Genomic DNA, 14,822 nt, shown 5'->3' with positions numbered 1-14,822 from the left:
ATTGAGAGGTTGCAAAGAGATTTTTTATGGTCTGGGGTTGGGGAAGACAAAAGAGATCATCTAGTTAGTTGGGATGTAGTGTGTAAATCGAAGATGAAAGGGGGTTTGGGCCTCGGAAGGATTTCCTTACGGAATTCCGCTCTCTTAGGGAAATGGTTATGGAGGTATCCCAGGGAGGGTTTAGCGTTGTGGCATCAGGTCATTTTAAGCATTTATGGATCACACTCTAATGGTTGGGACGCCAACACTGTTGTTAGATGGTTACATCGTTGTTCTTGGAAGGCTATTGCACAAGTTTTCCAAGATTTTTCCAAGTTTTCTCGGTTCATGGTAGGAGATGGGGAAAGAATTCGGTTCTGGGAAGACTTGTGGTGGGGGGATCAACCTTTGGGGGTCCGTTTTCCAAGACTACTTAGAGTAGTCATGGATAAAAACATTCCTATTTCTTCAATTCTCGGATCCACTCGCCCCTTCTCTTGGAACTTTAACTTTCGTCGTAACCTTTCCGATCCCGAGATAGAAGATTTAGAAAGTCTCATGCGGTCTCTTGATCATATACATTTATCATCTTCGGTTCCAGATAAGAGATCTTGGTCTTTATCTTCTTTAGGACTTTTCACAGTCAAATCTTTCTTTCTTGCCTTATCCCAAATTTCTGGTTTGCCTTCAGTTTTCCCTACCAAGTTAGTCTGGAATTCTCAAGTCCCTTTCAAAATCAAGTCCTTTGTCTGGTTAGTGGCTCACAAGAAGGTAAATACTAACGACATGTTACAGTTGAGAAGACCCTACAAAGCACTTAGTCCCGACATTTGCATGTTGTGCATGAAGTAGGGAGAAACAGTAGATTATCTTTTTCTTGATTTCCCTCTGACGATGGGGTTGTGGTACAGATTATTTCAGTTAACAAAGATAGATTGGGTCCCTCCTAAGAGCATTTTTGACATGCTATCTACCAATTTTAATGGTTTTGGATCTTCTAAGAGAGGGATTGTATTATGGCAAGCTGCGTGCATTGCTTTATTATGGGTGGTGTGGTGGGAAAGAAATGCAATGATTTTTGAGGATAAAACAAGGAATTCAGAGAACCTTTGGGACATGATTCATTTCCTTGCTTCTCTTTGGGTTTCTTGTTCTAAGGTTTTTAAGGGGATTCCCCTTAATGTGATACACCTTGATTGGTTAGCGGCTTGCAACTCCATTGGGTTGGCCTAACTTATAGCAGTTGTCTGTACCTACTTTGTATTTTCTCGCATTTGTTTCATTGCAGTTTTGTTTTTCTTGGGTGGGAGGATTCCTCATCCTTCTCTTGTACTTTCCTTTATATTAATATATGCCTTTGTCGTTTCCTATCAAAAAAAAAAAAAAAAAAAAAGATGAAAATTTCAATCTCTGGATGTCCAAGCTAGGGCTTCAATTTGAGATTTTTCATGCCTCCTGAGAAAACACATTTGGGGATTTTGAATTTCATGTCTTCAACAAAGATGACATCTTCAAAAAACGAAAAAAATTCATGCATTCTCGGGATCTAGATCACCATTCCAACATGGATTTTTGGATTTTCAACCTAATTTTCTGTTTTTTGTTTTTAATTTTTTAACGATCAAGGGTATTTTAGTGATTATTGAATGATAATATCCTTTTGGTCAATTTCCACCAATTTGTTAGGTCTTGGGCTCAAATTTGGGTGTTATGTGAATCTTGGCCCAGCAAGGCTAAAAGCATAGTTGTCCCATAGATAAATTCAAAACACCTGGGGTTAAACCCTCTCCTCCCTCTTCAATTGATTTTGCCATGTACAAACGTCACCCTCCTTGCTATTGCCCCACCACCGGTGGCGGTGGTGGCAGGGCAGTGCTGCCACCACGATCACTACCTCCAACTCCTAATAATTTTGTCCATAAAGAAATCCCTACATCCAAAATCCTACTTCCCAAGCCAACCCTCCCATACCTCCAAAACCCTAATTTGCCAATTCAAAACCCTAGTTTTCTGATAAAAAATACTAATTTTACAGGGTTCAGGCCTCAACCTCCTAAGCAGAGCAAGGAGGCTTTGGACAGGGTCGATGGTGCTGTCGTCAAGGCTCACCACAACATTATTGCTGCCTGTGAAAGTGTATCAGCGTGGAAGGTGTCTCAATCGTTGTTGTTGGCACTCCACGTTGATTCTTGGAATCGTTAGGGTTTCAGATGCAGGAGGTTTTGTCTCATCACAGCCTTATAGTCATAGAGGGAAAGGTAAAGCAAGTTTCCTTTTTGTTCTTCTTTGAATTTTATTATTATTATTATTTTTTATTTTTTATTTTTTTTTGTGTTTGCGAAGAAAGTATAGTGAAAGTAACCGACTACAATTTGAAAACTAAGAGGGTGTTGGTTTCTCCAAACTATTAAATTGAGTAAAGATTAGTTGAATTGTTGAGGAGTTGTAGGAAAAGCAAAAACCAATTTTGAAAGCAAACTTATATCAAGGATTCTGGATAATAAAGCCTCTACTATATTGAGCTGAGTTAAGTTTTATTGTTTGAGAAACAAAAAATATGATCTAGCTGCATTTAATTATTTTCTTTTTATTCCCTTGGTTTCCTCAGCAACCAATTGCAGAGGAAGTTTAGAACAAGAAAATGAATCCAAATACAGGAAGTTAGAGTTCTGTGAGGAGACTATAAAGAGAGGGGAAAATGTTCTGTTTGGTTGCTTAGGAGATGCAGGTTAAGAAAAGAGATGTAAACTTTATACTAGAGCTTTTAATGTCTTGTCTTTGACAGAACTATGAACTCTCGCACAACTGTGGTATACAAATCTGACTTAGTTGAATAAGTTTTTCAGTTTCTAGAAGCCAAAACAACCGAAAACATAATACCATTCTTTTATTTTCCCCAGTTTTCTAGCAAGCAAACTTGAGGTTAACCTTGGTTGGCAGTGAAAAATGAATTTACTGGATGGGAGAAACAATGGTTAGAATATTGAATTTCATTGTTTTGGGGATAAGCACAAAGAGAGAAAATGAATGAGACTGTTTGTATACAATGTGTATACCTTTTCTCGCTCTCTTATTAGGTGAGAAAAGGGGAGGGGGAAGGGGAGGGGGAGGGAGAGGGAATGAGGGGGAATGAGCGGGAATGAGAGGGAATGAGAGAAAATGGGAGAGAATGAGACTGATAGAACTGTATCTACAGAAAAATTCAAGAATCCTGGTCCAGCAAAGATAAGGTAGACCCAGCAAAAATGTTCTTGCATTGTGTCACAAATGTTATACATAGTACTTTTGAAACACTGCATAAACTTGATTGGTTGTGTGACTCTGACTACCTTTGAGGGTGCAAATCTACATGATCCTTAGGCATTTTTAAATGGGTCTTTATTTTTAAGAAATGGAAGCAAAAAAAAAGGATAAGATTGGTCCCCTATTTCGGAAGAGAGTGCGTTAAGGTTAGACTCCCCTTTCACTGAAGAAGAGATTTCTAAGGCTATTTTTCAGTTGGATAGGGACAAGGCTCCTGGGCCAAATGGCTTTACTATTGCCGTATTCCAAGAGTGTTGGGATGTGATTAAGGAGGAGTTGGTGAGAGTGTTCGCTGAATTTCATAGGAGCGGAATTATCAATCAAAGCATTAATGCCTCTTTCATTGTTCTATTACCCAAAAAGAGTTTGTCAAAGAGAATATCAGACTTTAGACCCATTAGTTTGATCACTAGTCTCTACAAGATAATAGCCAAAGTGCTCTCAGGGTGTCTAAGAGGGGTTCTACATGAGACCATCCACTATACTCAAGGCGCTTTTGTTCAAGGGAGACAAATATTGGACGCGGTTCTTATAGTGAATGAGATAGTGGACGAGAGAAGACGGTCAGGGGAGGAAGGCGTTGTATTCAAAATAGACTTTGAAAAGGCATACGATCACGTGAAGTGGGATTTTTTGGATCATGTGTTAGAAAAGAAGGGGTTCAATCCTAGATGGAGGAAATGGATGAGTGGATGTTTATCTTCGGTATCTTATGCAATCTTGGTGAATGGTAGCGCTAAAGGGTGGGTTAAGGCATCAAGAGGATTAAGACAAGGCGACCCTTTATCCCCTTTTTTGTTTACTTTAGTCGCAGATGTACTGAGTAGGATGCTTATGAGAGCTGAGGAAAGAAATATGATGGAGGGTTTCAGGGTGGGTAGAAATAGAACTAGGGTGTCCCATTTGCAATTTGCTGATGACACCATATTCTTTTCTAACTCAAGGGAGGAAGAGCTGCAGACTCTGAAGAGTCTTTTGTTAGTGTTTGGGCACATTTCTGGGCTCAAGGTCAATCTTAACAAGAGTAGTATTTATGGCATCAATCTTGATCAGGCTCATCTTTCAAGATTGGTTGTGATGCTTGATTGTAAGGCGTTCGGATGGCCTATTCTCTATCTGGGTCTCCCTTTGGGCGGGAACCCTAAGGCGTGTGGCTTTTGGGATCCAGTGATTGAGAGAATCTCAAGTAGATTAGATGGGTGGCAAAAGGCCTACTTATCCTTCGGGGGGAGGATAACTCTTATACAATCTTGCCTTACCCATTTGCCAAGTTACTTCCTTTCCTTATTTAAAATTCCCGCTTCAGTGGCTGCAAAAATCGAGAGGTTGCAAAGGGATTTTTTATGGTCAGGGGTTGAGGAAGGCAAAAGGGATCATTTAGTGAGGTGGGATGTTGTGTGCAAACCAAAGACAATAGGGGGTTTGGGTTTGGGGAATATTTCTTGGAGGAATCTCGCTCTTCTAGGGAAATGGTTATGGAGGTATCCTAGAGAGGGTTCAACTCTTTGGCATCAGGTCATTTTAAGCATTTATGGTTCACACTCTAATGGTTGGGATGCTAACACTTTAGTCAGATGGTCACATCGCTGTCCTTGGAAGGCTATTGCTCAAGTCTTTCAGGGGTTTTCTTTGATTACTCAGTATGTGGTAGGAAACGGGGAAAGAATTCGGTTCTTGGAAGATTTGTGGTGGGGGGACCAACCTTTGGGAACCCAATATCCAAGACTATTTAGAGTAGTCGTGGATAAAAACATTTCTATTTCTTCAGTTCTCGGTCCATCTCGGCCTTTCTCGTGGAATTTGAATTTCCACCGTAACCTGTCAGATTCTGAGATTGAGGACTTAGAAGGCCTCATGCGGTCTCTTGATGATTTGTATCTCTCTCCTTCGGTCCCAGATGCCAGATTATGGCCATTATCCTCTTCAGGGCTTTTTTCAGTCAAATCCTTTTTTCTAGCATTATCTCAATCTTCTGGATCTCCTCAGGACTTTCCTTCAAAGTTCGTGTGGAATTCTCAAGTTCCTTTTAAAGTGAAGTCCTTTGTCTGGTTAGTGGCACACAAGAAGGTGAATACTAATGACATGTTACAAGTGAGAAGACCCTACAAAGCCCTTAGTCCTGATATTTGTATCCTATGCATGAAGCACGGGGAATCAGCAGATCATCTTTTTCTTCATTGTTCCTTGATGATTAGGTTGTGGCACAGGTTATTTCAGTTAGCTAAGATGGATTGGGTTCCCCCAAGGAGCATATATGACATGATGTCCATCAAATTTAAAGGCTTCGGTAATTCTGAGGGATAGTTTTGTGGCAAGTTGCGAGCATAGCTCTAATTCGGGTTGTGTGGTGGGAAAGAAACGCAAGGATTTTCGAGGATAAAGCAAGGAATTCAGAGTTCCTTTGGGACTCTATTGTTTTCCTTGCTTCCCTTTGGGCTTTCTGTTCCAAGGCATTTAAGGGGACTCCCCTTAATGTGATTCAACTGGATTGGATAGCGGTGTGTACTCCATAGGGATTGGTCCTTAGTGGGAGTTCGTTTGTTTTATGTGTATTATCCTGTAATTTAGTTGTCTTTGGTGGGAGGATTTCTCATCCTTCTTCTTGTACTTCTTTTTTCTATCAATATATCTTTGTGGCGTTTCCAATAAAAAAAAAAGAAAGGATAAGAATCAAAATTCTGCTGTCAATTTTTTCTTTCTTTTTAAAGCAATCAAATGAAGTTTTTCTTATGTTAAAATTCTTTCATCCTCTCTATTTACTGTTTGATTTATTTATTGTGTAATTAAGGTCAATTCATTTATCCACTGCTTTGTTGGGGTTTGAAGAATTGCTTCATTGTATGATTTGGAAATGGCCATCTGCAAGAATGAGGGGGTTGGGGCCTTTGGAATGGCATCCACTTGTCATGCATTATTTTTCAATCAGTTCTGATGCATCAGGAGTATTTAAGATAACTAGTACAAAGATAATACCTCGTCTCATTGGGTTTATGGAAACTTGCAAAGGTAAACATATTATTATTGAAGAATTCCTGGTGTACATTGCCAAGAAGAGACCCCTCACAGGGAGGGATTCGAGGGAAAGGCTTGGTGTGCAAATTCAAAGCTTGGGGTATGCAATACATTTCTTACTATTGCTACATTTTAATATAAATAACCCCATTTTTTGAGAAAGTTTGGTACTGGCACTAATAGAGTCTAGTCAATCAGCCTTAAATTTGTTTGGTCTTGTTGTTGGGAGCCTGTTTAAATCTAGTTTGGTTTAGAGATATTCAATGGGGATGGAGTTGCTCTGGGGTTTCTACGCTGAGTAGGGTGTGGATATGGTTGAGGCGATGGAAGAGGCTAAGGTGAATAAGGTTGCTCTTGGTGGAAGGTGCTGGTTTGAGGTAGGCTCAAAAGTCCTTTGAAATTGCTTTGGAAACAGTTAATGGTAAGGTGGTGGGAAGGATTGTAGAGAGAGGGCGAGATTTTTCCTCTTGGATCAAGTTTGGGGTAAAGATTCTTGCTAGGCTTCTGGAGGGTGTGGAAGAGTGTCACGTTGGGAAGGCAAAGGGGCCTTTCAGAAGGGTGTGGAGTGAAGGTGGCAGGGGCTACAGTTTGATGTTGCGCAGCAACAAAGTAGGGAGATTTCTACTGTGTTCAGCTGTGTGCATAGAGGAGAAAAGGTCCTCTTTGGTCTTCCCAGAAAGAAATGCTGCCCATGGGGGTTGGAAGATTCTTGCCTCTAAATTTAGGAGTGGTGTTGCCCCTGAGTTAAGGCCGGAGGAGGAGCTTAAGGAGCTGATGAGGCTTTGGGTGGAAAAAGAAAAGAGAGGTCTCGAGCTGCCAAAGTCTGTGTCCTATGCAGAGATGCTGGAGAGAGGCAAGAGTTTTGTGGGTGATGAGGTGTGGATAGAGAGTGAGGTAGAGGAGGTTTCTAACAAACTGGACTCTCTCAGGAAGTGTCTGGTGGGGTAGGTGGGATCACCCTTCAGAAGGTGCGCCTGGTTTGCATTCACTGAAGTGTTGGGCTCGGCAGGCTTGGGGCTTGAAAGGTGACTTGCATCTTGTTCTGTTGGGTGGTCCTCATTTTATTCGTGTTTGAGGATGTTTTTGAGGCCCAAAAGGTGTGGTTGATGGGGCCTGGTTTGTTTGAAGGTAGGTATTTTTACAATTGGAATGGTGGGGGCCAAAAGTGGGTTGCCTTAGTAAAAACACTTGAGGTAGTGAAGTGTGGGTGAGGGTGCTGGGTTTACCAGCTCATCTATGGGGAACAAATTTTTTCAAGAGATTGGGCAACACTTGTGGGGGCTTTGTGACGGTGGATGTGGAGACTGAGCAGAGATGACACCTTAAATTGGCTAGGCTTCTTGTTCAATCCTGTGGGAGAAAGGAGCGGAATCAAGTTCTGGTTGTGGACAGAGACTTAGTTTATTCTGGCCAACTCTGGTGGGAATTTGGGCCATACCTGTCTAGGGTGGCACCAAAGGGGACGCTTAGAAGTGCAGAGGTTAGGGAAGAAGGGGTGGTTTTTCCACGTGCAACTTAGAGAGTGGAGGGAGAAATGGGAAGACATGTGGGAGAAGTGGTGCATGGTGGCAGATGTGAGAGCGACGTGAGAGGGAGCTGTCTCTCACAAGGAATGTTAGATTTTTCAAACTTGGTCAAAGGAAAGGCCCTTGGGCCTTCTGACTTGCTAGGCTATGGGTCTACTGGAGACGCAAGGGAGGTTAAAGGGATTTTTGGCTTCTCTCTGGGCCAGACCAGAGATGCTTTGGCTGTGGGGAATCAGGCTCTGGGCCCTTCGTTCTTGGAAACCCAGCCCCTTGACTGTGGGTCTGCTGTTAAGTTGGTGCAACAAGGGCTTTCACTTGCTGATCCTCTTGTTCAAGCGAAGCTTCAGGAACTGATGGAGTGGAATTCGGGAGTCGATGAGGTACTCGTGGCAGAAGCAGTAGGTTTTCTCCCCCCTCTTCGATCCCTTCTCCGACTGGATCCTCCTCTCTTGGCACAACGTGTACAGCAAGAGCAGGGACTTCCATGGGGTCTCCAGGGTTGGGGTTCCAGCCACTAAAATTCTGCTCCAAGATGGAAGGTTGGTGGACCTGACAGCAAGTACAGTGACGGATTCTTCGGGAAAGGATTTGGATTTCAGGGTAGAGGAGGTGGAGGCCGTAAATGCTTTGGAGTGGTGTAACACTTCAAATGAGGAAAACCCTGACTCTTTTAGCCTCCTCGAAAAGTTTGTTATGTTTGGTAACTTTTTGGGTTTGCCTGTGGAGGGGTTTGAGAAGGAAATCAGTTCCCTCATGAGAAAATTGGAATCAAGAAAAGGTCGTGAAAAGAAAGAAGAAATCGTTGTTGGTTACTCATTTGGAGAGAGAGCTTTGCAAGCTTGATTGCTCGGTCAATTATTTTCGCTCGCCTCTCTCAACCAGGGGAAGAGGGAGGGGCAGTGGGGTATCAATGTCTCCTTCCGGTTAAGGTTGTTTGTTTCGTGGCCTTCTGGGTTATGGGGGTTGGTTTTCTGGAGGTTTATGGGGAATTTTGCTAGGCTTCTAGGGTTTCTTTTGGTTTGGGTTGTGCTTTTTAGCACTTTGTGGTGTTAGGGGGTAGGTATTTTCTCTCTTCTTTTTTGCTGGCCTTATGGCCTGTCTTGTATACTCCGTGTGCTCGTTGTCGTGCCTTTGAGCTAACACTTTTTAATATATGCTTTCTTTTACTTATCAAAAAAAAAAAAAAAGGTGTTTACTCAATCATGGTGTAAGTGCTTCTCAATGTGTCATTACAGCTAATGGTTCAATTTCCTTGTAACTGCTCCACAAAATATTGGAAGCACTTAAAAATGAAATACTTTGGAGTTGGTTGTGAAGTTATAGAAGCCGATCCAATAGCGAAGGGTGAATGCAACTACTGACAACTCCATAAGTGTACCCTATAAGTTAGATGAGTCTACAGATGTACTCTTTAAGTGTATGGTATTTTATATTTAATGACATGTTTAAAGAAACAAGAGTCATTCCCTTTCCCTCCATTCCAAGTGTTTATTCCCTTTCCCTCCATTCCAAGTGTCTACTTAAATTTGGAATCAGTGAAAGGTGCAGGTTCTAATCTAATTCATATTTTAATTTATTTGGCTGAATATTAATTTTTTTTACTACATTTAGGATAGTTGTATATTAAGTAATATTAAAATAGTGAGGAGCACATATAAGGTAAATTAATGAACAATATTTTTACATCCATTTTATTTTACTTATGTAAATATTAATAATCACTTATGAAATTGCTGTAAAGAAGATTAAAAATATCTTCATAATAATTATTTTAAGTAATAAAATGTAAAATTTCATTTTAACTATATATATGAAGACATAATCATCTTGAGATTTAACATTCATACGAAGATTATTTTTAAAAAATTATATTAATGTTAAAATATCTTATCTCTTTGTATAAGGACACTATGATAAGTAGATCCATTCCCATTCTGTTTCATGATATTCTAGTTAACACTTACATAGGATTTCTAATTTTGATTCTTTTCATTCCCTTTCCTTCCATTTTAATTTCCCTTCATTTTATTCCCTTTCCTCAAAAGTTCAGTAAACATGACATAAATATAACAAATCCTATTTATTTATCTATGTTTGTGGGAGTTGATGAATGTGCATGAACTTTTCATTCTCAACCCAAGTCAGATGCATTATGCATAGGCATCCATGAAAGTTCTCCCTGTTTTTCCTCCTGTTTTTCTTCTTCTCCCCCTTGTTTTCATCCCTGCCAAAATGTTTTCTCAGCTGAATGGTCCTATGTATATTTTTGAACAAAATACATGCCCTAGATATCTTTCCCATGATCACATCAAGGCAATCTCCTCATTCTTCTTTGTTTAGTTTTTAATGTTTCTGTTCCATGGTATTTGACAAGCCTGAATGATGTATGAATCAACTTTTTGATTTTAATGGTTGTAATTGCAGCTCTCATGGATTTTTATATTATCTTTGCCACATACACTCATCTCTTAACTGTTGCAAATTGCCATACGTTGGATTGATACTCATAATATAATGTTCTTTTGTTGTGTTCATAACCACATTCTGCATTATAGTTATAACTACAAATTTTAAATTTTGATGTTGGCTTACATAAAAAGGCTTGGATACTCTAATAATAATAATAATAATAATAATAATAATAAAAGGCTTGGATACCATTGACGTATCATATGATTGTTGTGGTGGAAGAATTGGGATATTTGTCTCGATCTCTTTTTTGTCACTTTTTCATTCTTTTCTATCTTTTCCTTTTTTTTTTTTTAGCTCCCTCTTTAAATGTTTCAAAATGTATGAGTTCACTTTTGTTTTCCAATATATCCCAAAATCTTTTGCCACATTTTAATGTGTGGTTTACAATAATAGTACATAATTAGACGATGTTAGCATACATAACTACATTTCTAATAAACATCCGACTGTTATGTCCTTTTTTGGTTCTATTGGTTGTTTTAGCTTATATTATATTATATTATATATATTAAGGGAGGGAGGTATTTGTTGTAATCTGGCCTTGGTTATTCCTTGGCTCATTTTTTCTGTTGTTTTCTTAGGCGCTCTTTGTATATTTCCCATGTACTTTGTTGTGCTCTTCCTTTTTAATAAATTACTTCTTTACCTATATATATAGATAAATTTTTGTCCCCATTAGGACTTGAACTTAATCACTTGAGCCAGGCCTCAAGGGTCAGCTTATATTCTTTTGACATGTTCTTTTTCTTTTATTCATGGATTTTATGTGTAAAAATACCCACACCTAGTAGCACAACTGGTCACCAACCCCCTATGAATCATACTTGTTCGATGCATTAGTCATATTTTTCCTAATTTTTATGTACCAATTTCTGTATCTATATATGATTTGCATGTCTAATTAACAGCTAAAAGGATAGGACTTTCAGTTTCAAGAATGGATTGTTTCTGCAAATTTGACCCTTTTTATGACTTGAATTTATAGTTTAGTTAAGTTTCTTATGGTATGGTAATTTTTGAGAATGGAACTTGCAGTGGATCAGAATGTGAAGTCTTATGCTGTCCTTTTTTTTTTTTTTTTTTTTTTATCATTGGTGGTGTTGTTACATTTTATGTGCTGGTGCAATTGTGTTCATCATCTGCCTTAATGAATGCAAACTGAAAATTATTCAGATATTGTTTATCTAATTGAATTTCTACCTTTTGATCATAGTGTGCATGTTACTTTTGTTTGTGAAGCTAGGAAATGAGGACATGTGACTTTAAATGTCACGGGTCACTTCAAACAGATTTCTGATAAGAAAATCAAGAAGCACCCTCTTCTGTCGTCACAGAAAAATAAGTTGGATGACTGCTCCAGTGCCATATCCCAGTGTGTCAAGTCATTTGCCTCAGAGCATGATGATTTTGGTCGTAAACACACAATATTTGTTTCATCATCTTCAGAGGAGGATGGTAGTGATGATCATAAATATGAAAAGAGCGAGGAAGACATTGATGGGTGCAGCAATAGCAATTTTTCATCACCAAATACCAAAACTTGTGACAGTGCTGCCCTTATCCATCATCAATTGAAGAGATGACCCGATTTGGATTGAAAGGTGAAACAGAGGGAAACCCTTCTGCTAGTGGCAGTTCAATGCACAGTGAGAATACTAGGCCCTTTAGAAGGAAAAGAAAGTCCAGCAACCCAAGTTGCACTGTTCCAAAATACCTCAAATTGCCTAAAAGAAGTAAATTATAACTGGATCCTCTTTCAGTGGACTGTGAAAATGAGAAAAAAGAGCTTGGCAATCTGAATGAAGCAGATTTTTTGCTTGCTAATGATTCTATGAGAATGTTCATCACAACCTGGAAGGAGGCATGTTGAGAGCACAGCATAGCTGAGGTATGTTCATGCTCCTACCCTGAAGTATAATTTAATGACTAAACAATACTTTCAAGTAATATGTATCAACCCTTTCTTTGTAGCTTTGTATTTCTTTTTGCACTATGCTTCTCTTGATCTTATGTTCTTGATAAATATTAATGAAGACATCTATTAGTTCAAGCAGTCTTGTGCAAAATTGATTGCATGAAAATCCTCCATCTGTAATTCTTCGTATGTATCTGTGCAAAGAAGGCCCTTCTATTTGATATAGTAAAAAGTAAAAATAGAACTTCAACTTTGAAATCTGCTTTGAGCTCTTCTGCAAAAGAACTTGCGTCCAACTGTTTGGAAAGGGCTTTTAAGCTCCAAAGGCTTGAACAGTCAAGAAAAGCATTTAGACTATGAGAAGCTTGTCAAATGGGGCTTGGTTATTGAGTTTTGATATATGTCCTCTTGAAGTTAAAAGATAAAGATACCTACACAGATGTGATCTTGCATTTTAAAATGCATGCATAGCTGACTCTGCTACTATGACCTAAAGACTTTTACATTCCTCCAAGGTAGTAGGCCATGGTGTCATGAATATGTGAGGCTGCATGCCCTTTGGCCTGCAAGAGAAGTTGTTGCTCTTTTATTTTTCTTTTGATGCCTGCCTGCAAGTGATGGAGCCTAAGGATCTTAGTCTAGCTTTTAGCTTTCTGACAGCTGGTATATACTGAATGGTGCATTCTTATGTTATCTTTGTGTTTGGATTAGGTAAGGGATGTACCTCACTCCTTATTTGGTGTTGCCCTGAAACATCCAAGGAATAGGAGATTGGAACAATATCCTAGGTGTAACCTAATTGATATCTTGTGTGTGTCTTTCCTCCCTAGCTGCTAGTATCCCTTTGAGGTAAGGGGTGTGCTTAATTCCTAATTTTGATATTGCCTGGTTCAGCTCCAAAATAGAAACTAAAACAATATCCTGCATAAACCTAAGTGATTGGTTAGGCGTGAAATATTTGACATTTTTTATTTCTCCTATTGTATTTTTTTCATAGCGGTTTTTAAGGATAACTTTTCATTTTCTAATTTATTATATCTTTTTGTTATTTATTGTTTCTTGTTTGCTATTTTTATTTTCATTTTTAATAAGTAACCTAGTTAAGAATAAGGAAAAATATAAAATATTTCAGTGGAGACGGGACACAATAATGTATTCTATGGTTTTAACTGCTACCCTAGGATGAGAAGTATCCTTTATGATCTGCATCGAAGCCTCCATGCATCTAAACTAAACTTCCCTCTAATGTGCTTACTGAGCATCCAAACAAAAGTATGGCATCCAAAGGAAAACTAAACCTTGTTGAAGTTCTAGACTGTTGGACTCTATGTAGTCCTCACTGAATTATTCCTTCTTGTCCATAATGATGGGGAGAGCACACACTGGAAGTGGATGTTACAATCTTGCCTGTTAACAATACTTCAAAGGACATTCGAATACCCAAGATTCAAACACCCAAACACCAAAATGGAAAAGGTGTGTTTCCTCTCATTTACTTCCATGCTTTATTTTCTTAAATCTTGATTCATGAAGACAACTGTAAATAACTAATATGACTATACTGAGAACCTACCCTGATTCACTGGCTTGGTTTCTAGTTTAGACCTCTACTCTTCATCAGTTACATTGCCTTGTTTTGCTTCAAATCAGTGTCTCAGAATATGCTGGAAGTCCACTGATTATCATTAAATGGGGATTGCTTAATTCACATGGGATCACCACCATGAACAGACACCAACTTTTTTAAACAGTTCCCTTCCAATGTATTACACAAAAGGTGAACATTATGCCGTGTAATCACTAAGTGGAAATAATATGGCAAAAGATAACGGCCATAATTCCAATGTATTACAAACTATTCCTAAGAGATCTCAAAAACCCAATAAAATGCGCCACTAGAATGACTACAAAAACCTGCATGTGTAATGATTGCAAAAACTGTATGTATCTGTGTATATAGTAACTGTATGGAGGATGTGAATGTAATGTAAAATTTTAAGAGATAAGAAGAACTTCATGCTAAGAGTCCAGTCCATGTCTGCAAAAATTAACTGTACAACTCCAGTGTACAATGGATTGCACATCTAGTCGCTTGGCCTCATTTGTTATCGAACATATGATGATTCACATTTTTTTTTTCTCAGAAAAACAACAATCTCCCAAGAATCTTCAACCCATACTTCTTCATTTTCACCTGCAATGATACAAGTTTACTGAGCACATTTGAAAATTCTGAAATTAAGGCATATTCTTATATATATGACACCAACAAGAAAACCAACTTACAACTTACGCCCGTCGATCATGACTCCATGCTCCATGAACTTCATCACAAATACACTGCAATCATTCCTATGACGAGTTGAATGAAAACACATGTAAAAACTTTACCAATTTTAATCAGGAATATTAAATTACTTAAAGTTGGAAATAGGAATCCAGTGCATATGCATATGAGAAAAACTTACTCATTAGCCAGACAAGTGACATTAGGCATGAAAGTGCTCAAGTCGATATCAGGCTCATCCTCTTATGTGCAATGAGAGTTAACACAACATTTGATTGAAACATGGAAAAATAAGGTTGTATGTTTGAACAAGTCAAAAAAATTGTTA

The 14,822-nt window shown here is 38.7% G+C and overlaps 1 long non-coding RNA gene across 1 annotated transcript; it reads left to right on the top strand.

Annotated features, from left to right (window-relative positions):
* Nucleotides 1–1,357: 1,357 nt before the first annotated feature.
* Nucleotides 1,358–12,345, top strand: LOC117914339. The gene is made up of 2 exons (XR_004651260.1): nucleotides 1,358–2,237; nucleotides 11,506–12,345. It is a non-coding gene; the product is annotated as an uncharacterized LOC117914339 (long non-coding RNA).
* Nucleotides 12,346–14,822: the final 2,477 nt, after the last annotated feature.

This window comes from Vitis riparia, chromosome 5 (assembly GCF_004353265.1).
Source record: "Vitis riparia cultivar Riparia Gloire de Montpellier isolate 1030 chromosome 5, EGFV_Vit.rip_1.0, whole genome shotgun sequence".
NCBI lineage: Eukaryota > Viridiplantae > Streptophyta > Magnoliopsida > Vitales > Vitaceae > Vitis > Vitis riparia.
The sequence above is the reverse complement of the archived record's forward strand: the minus strand, read 5'-3'. Positions and strand labels throughout refer to the sequence as shown.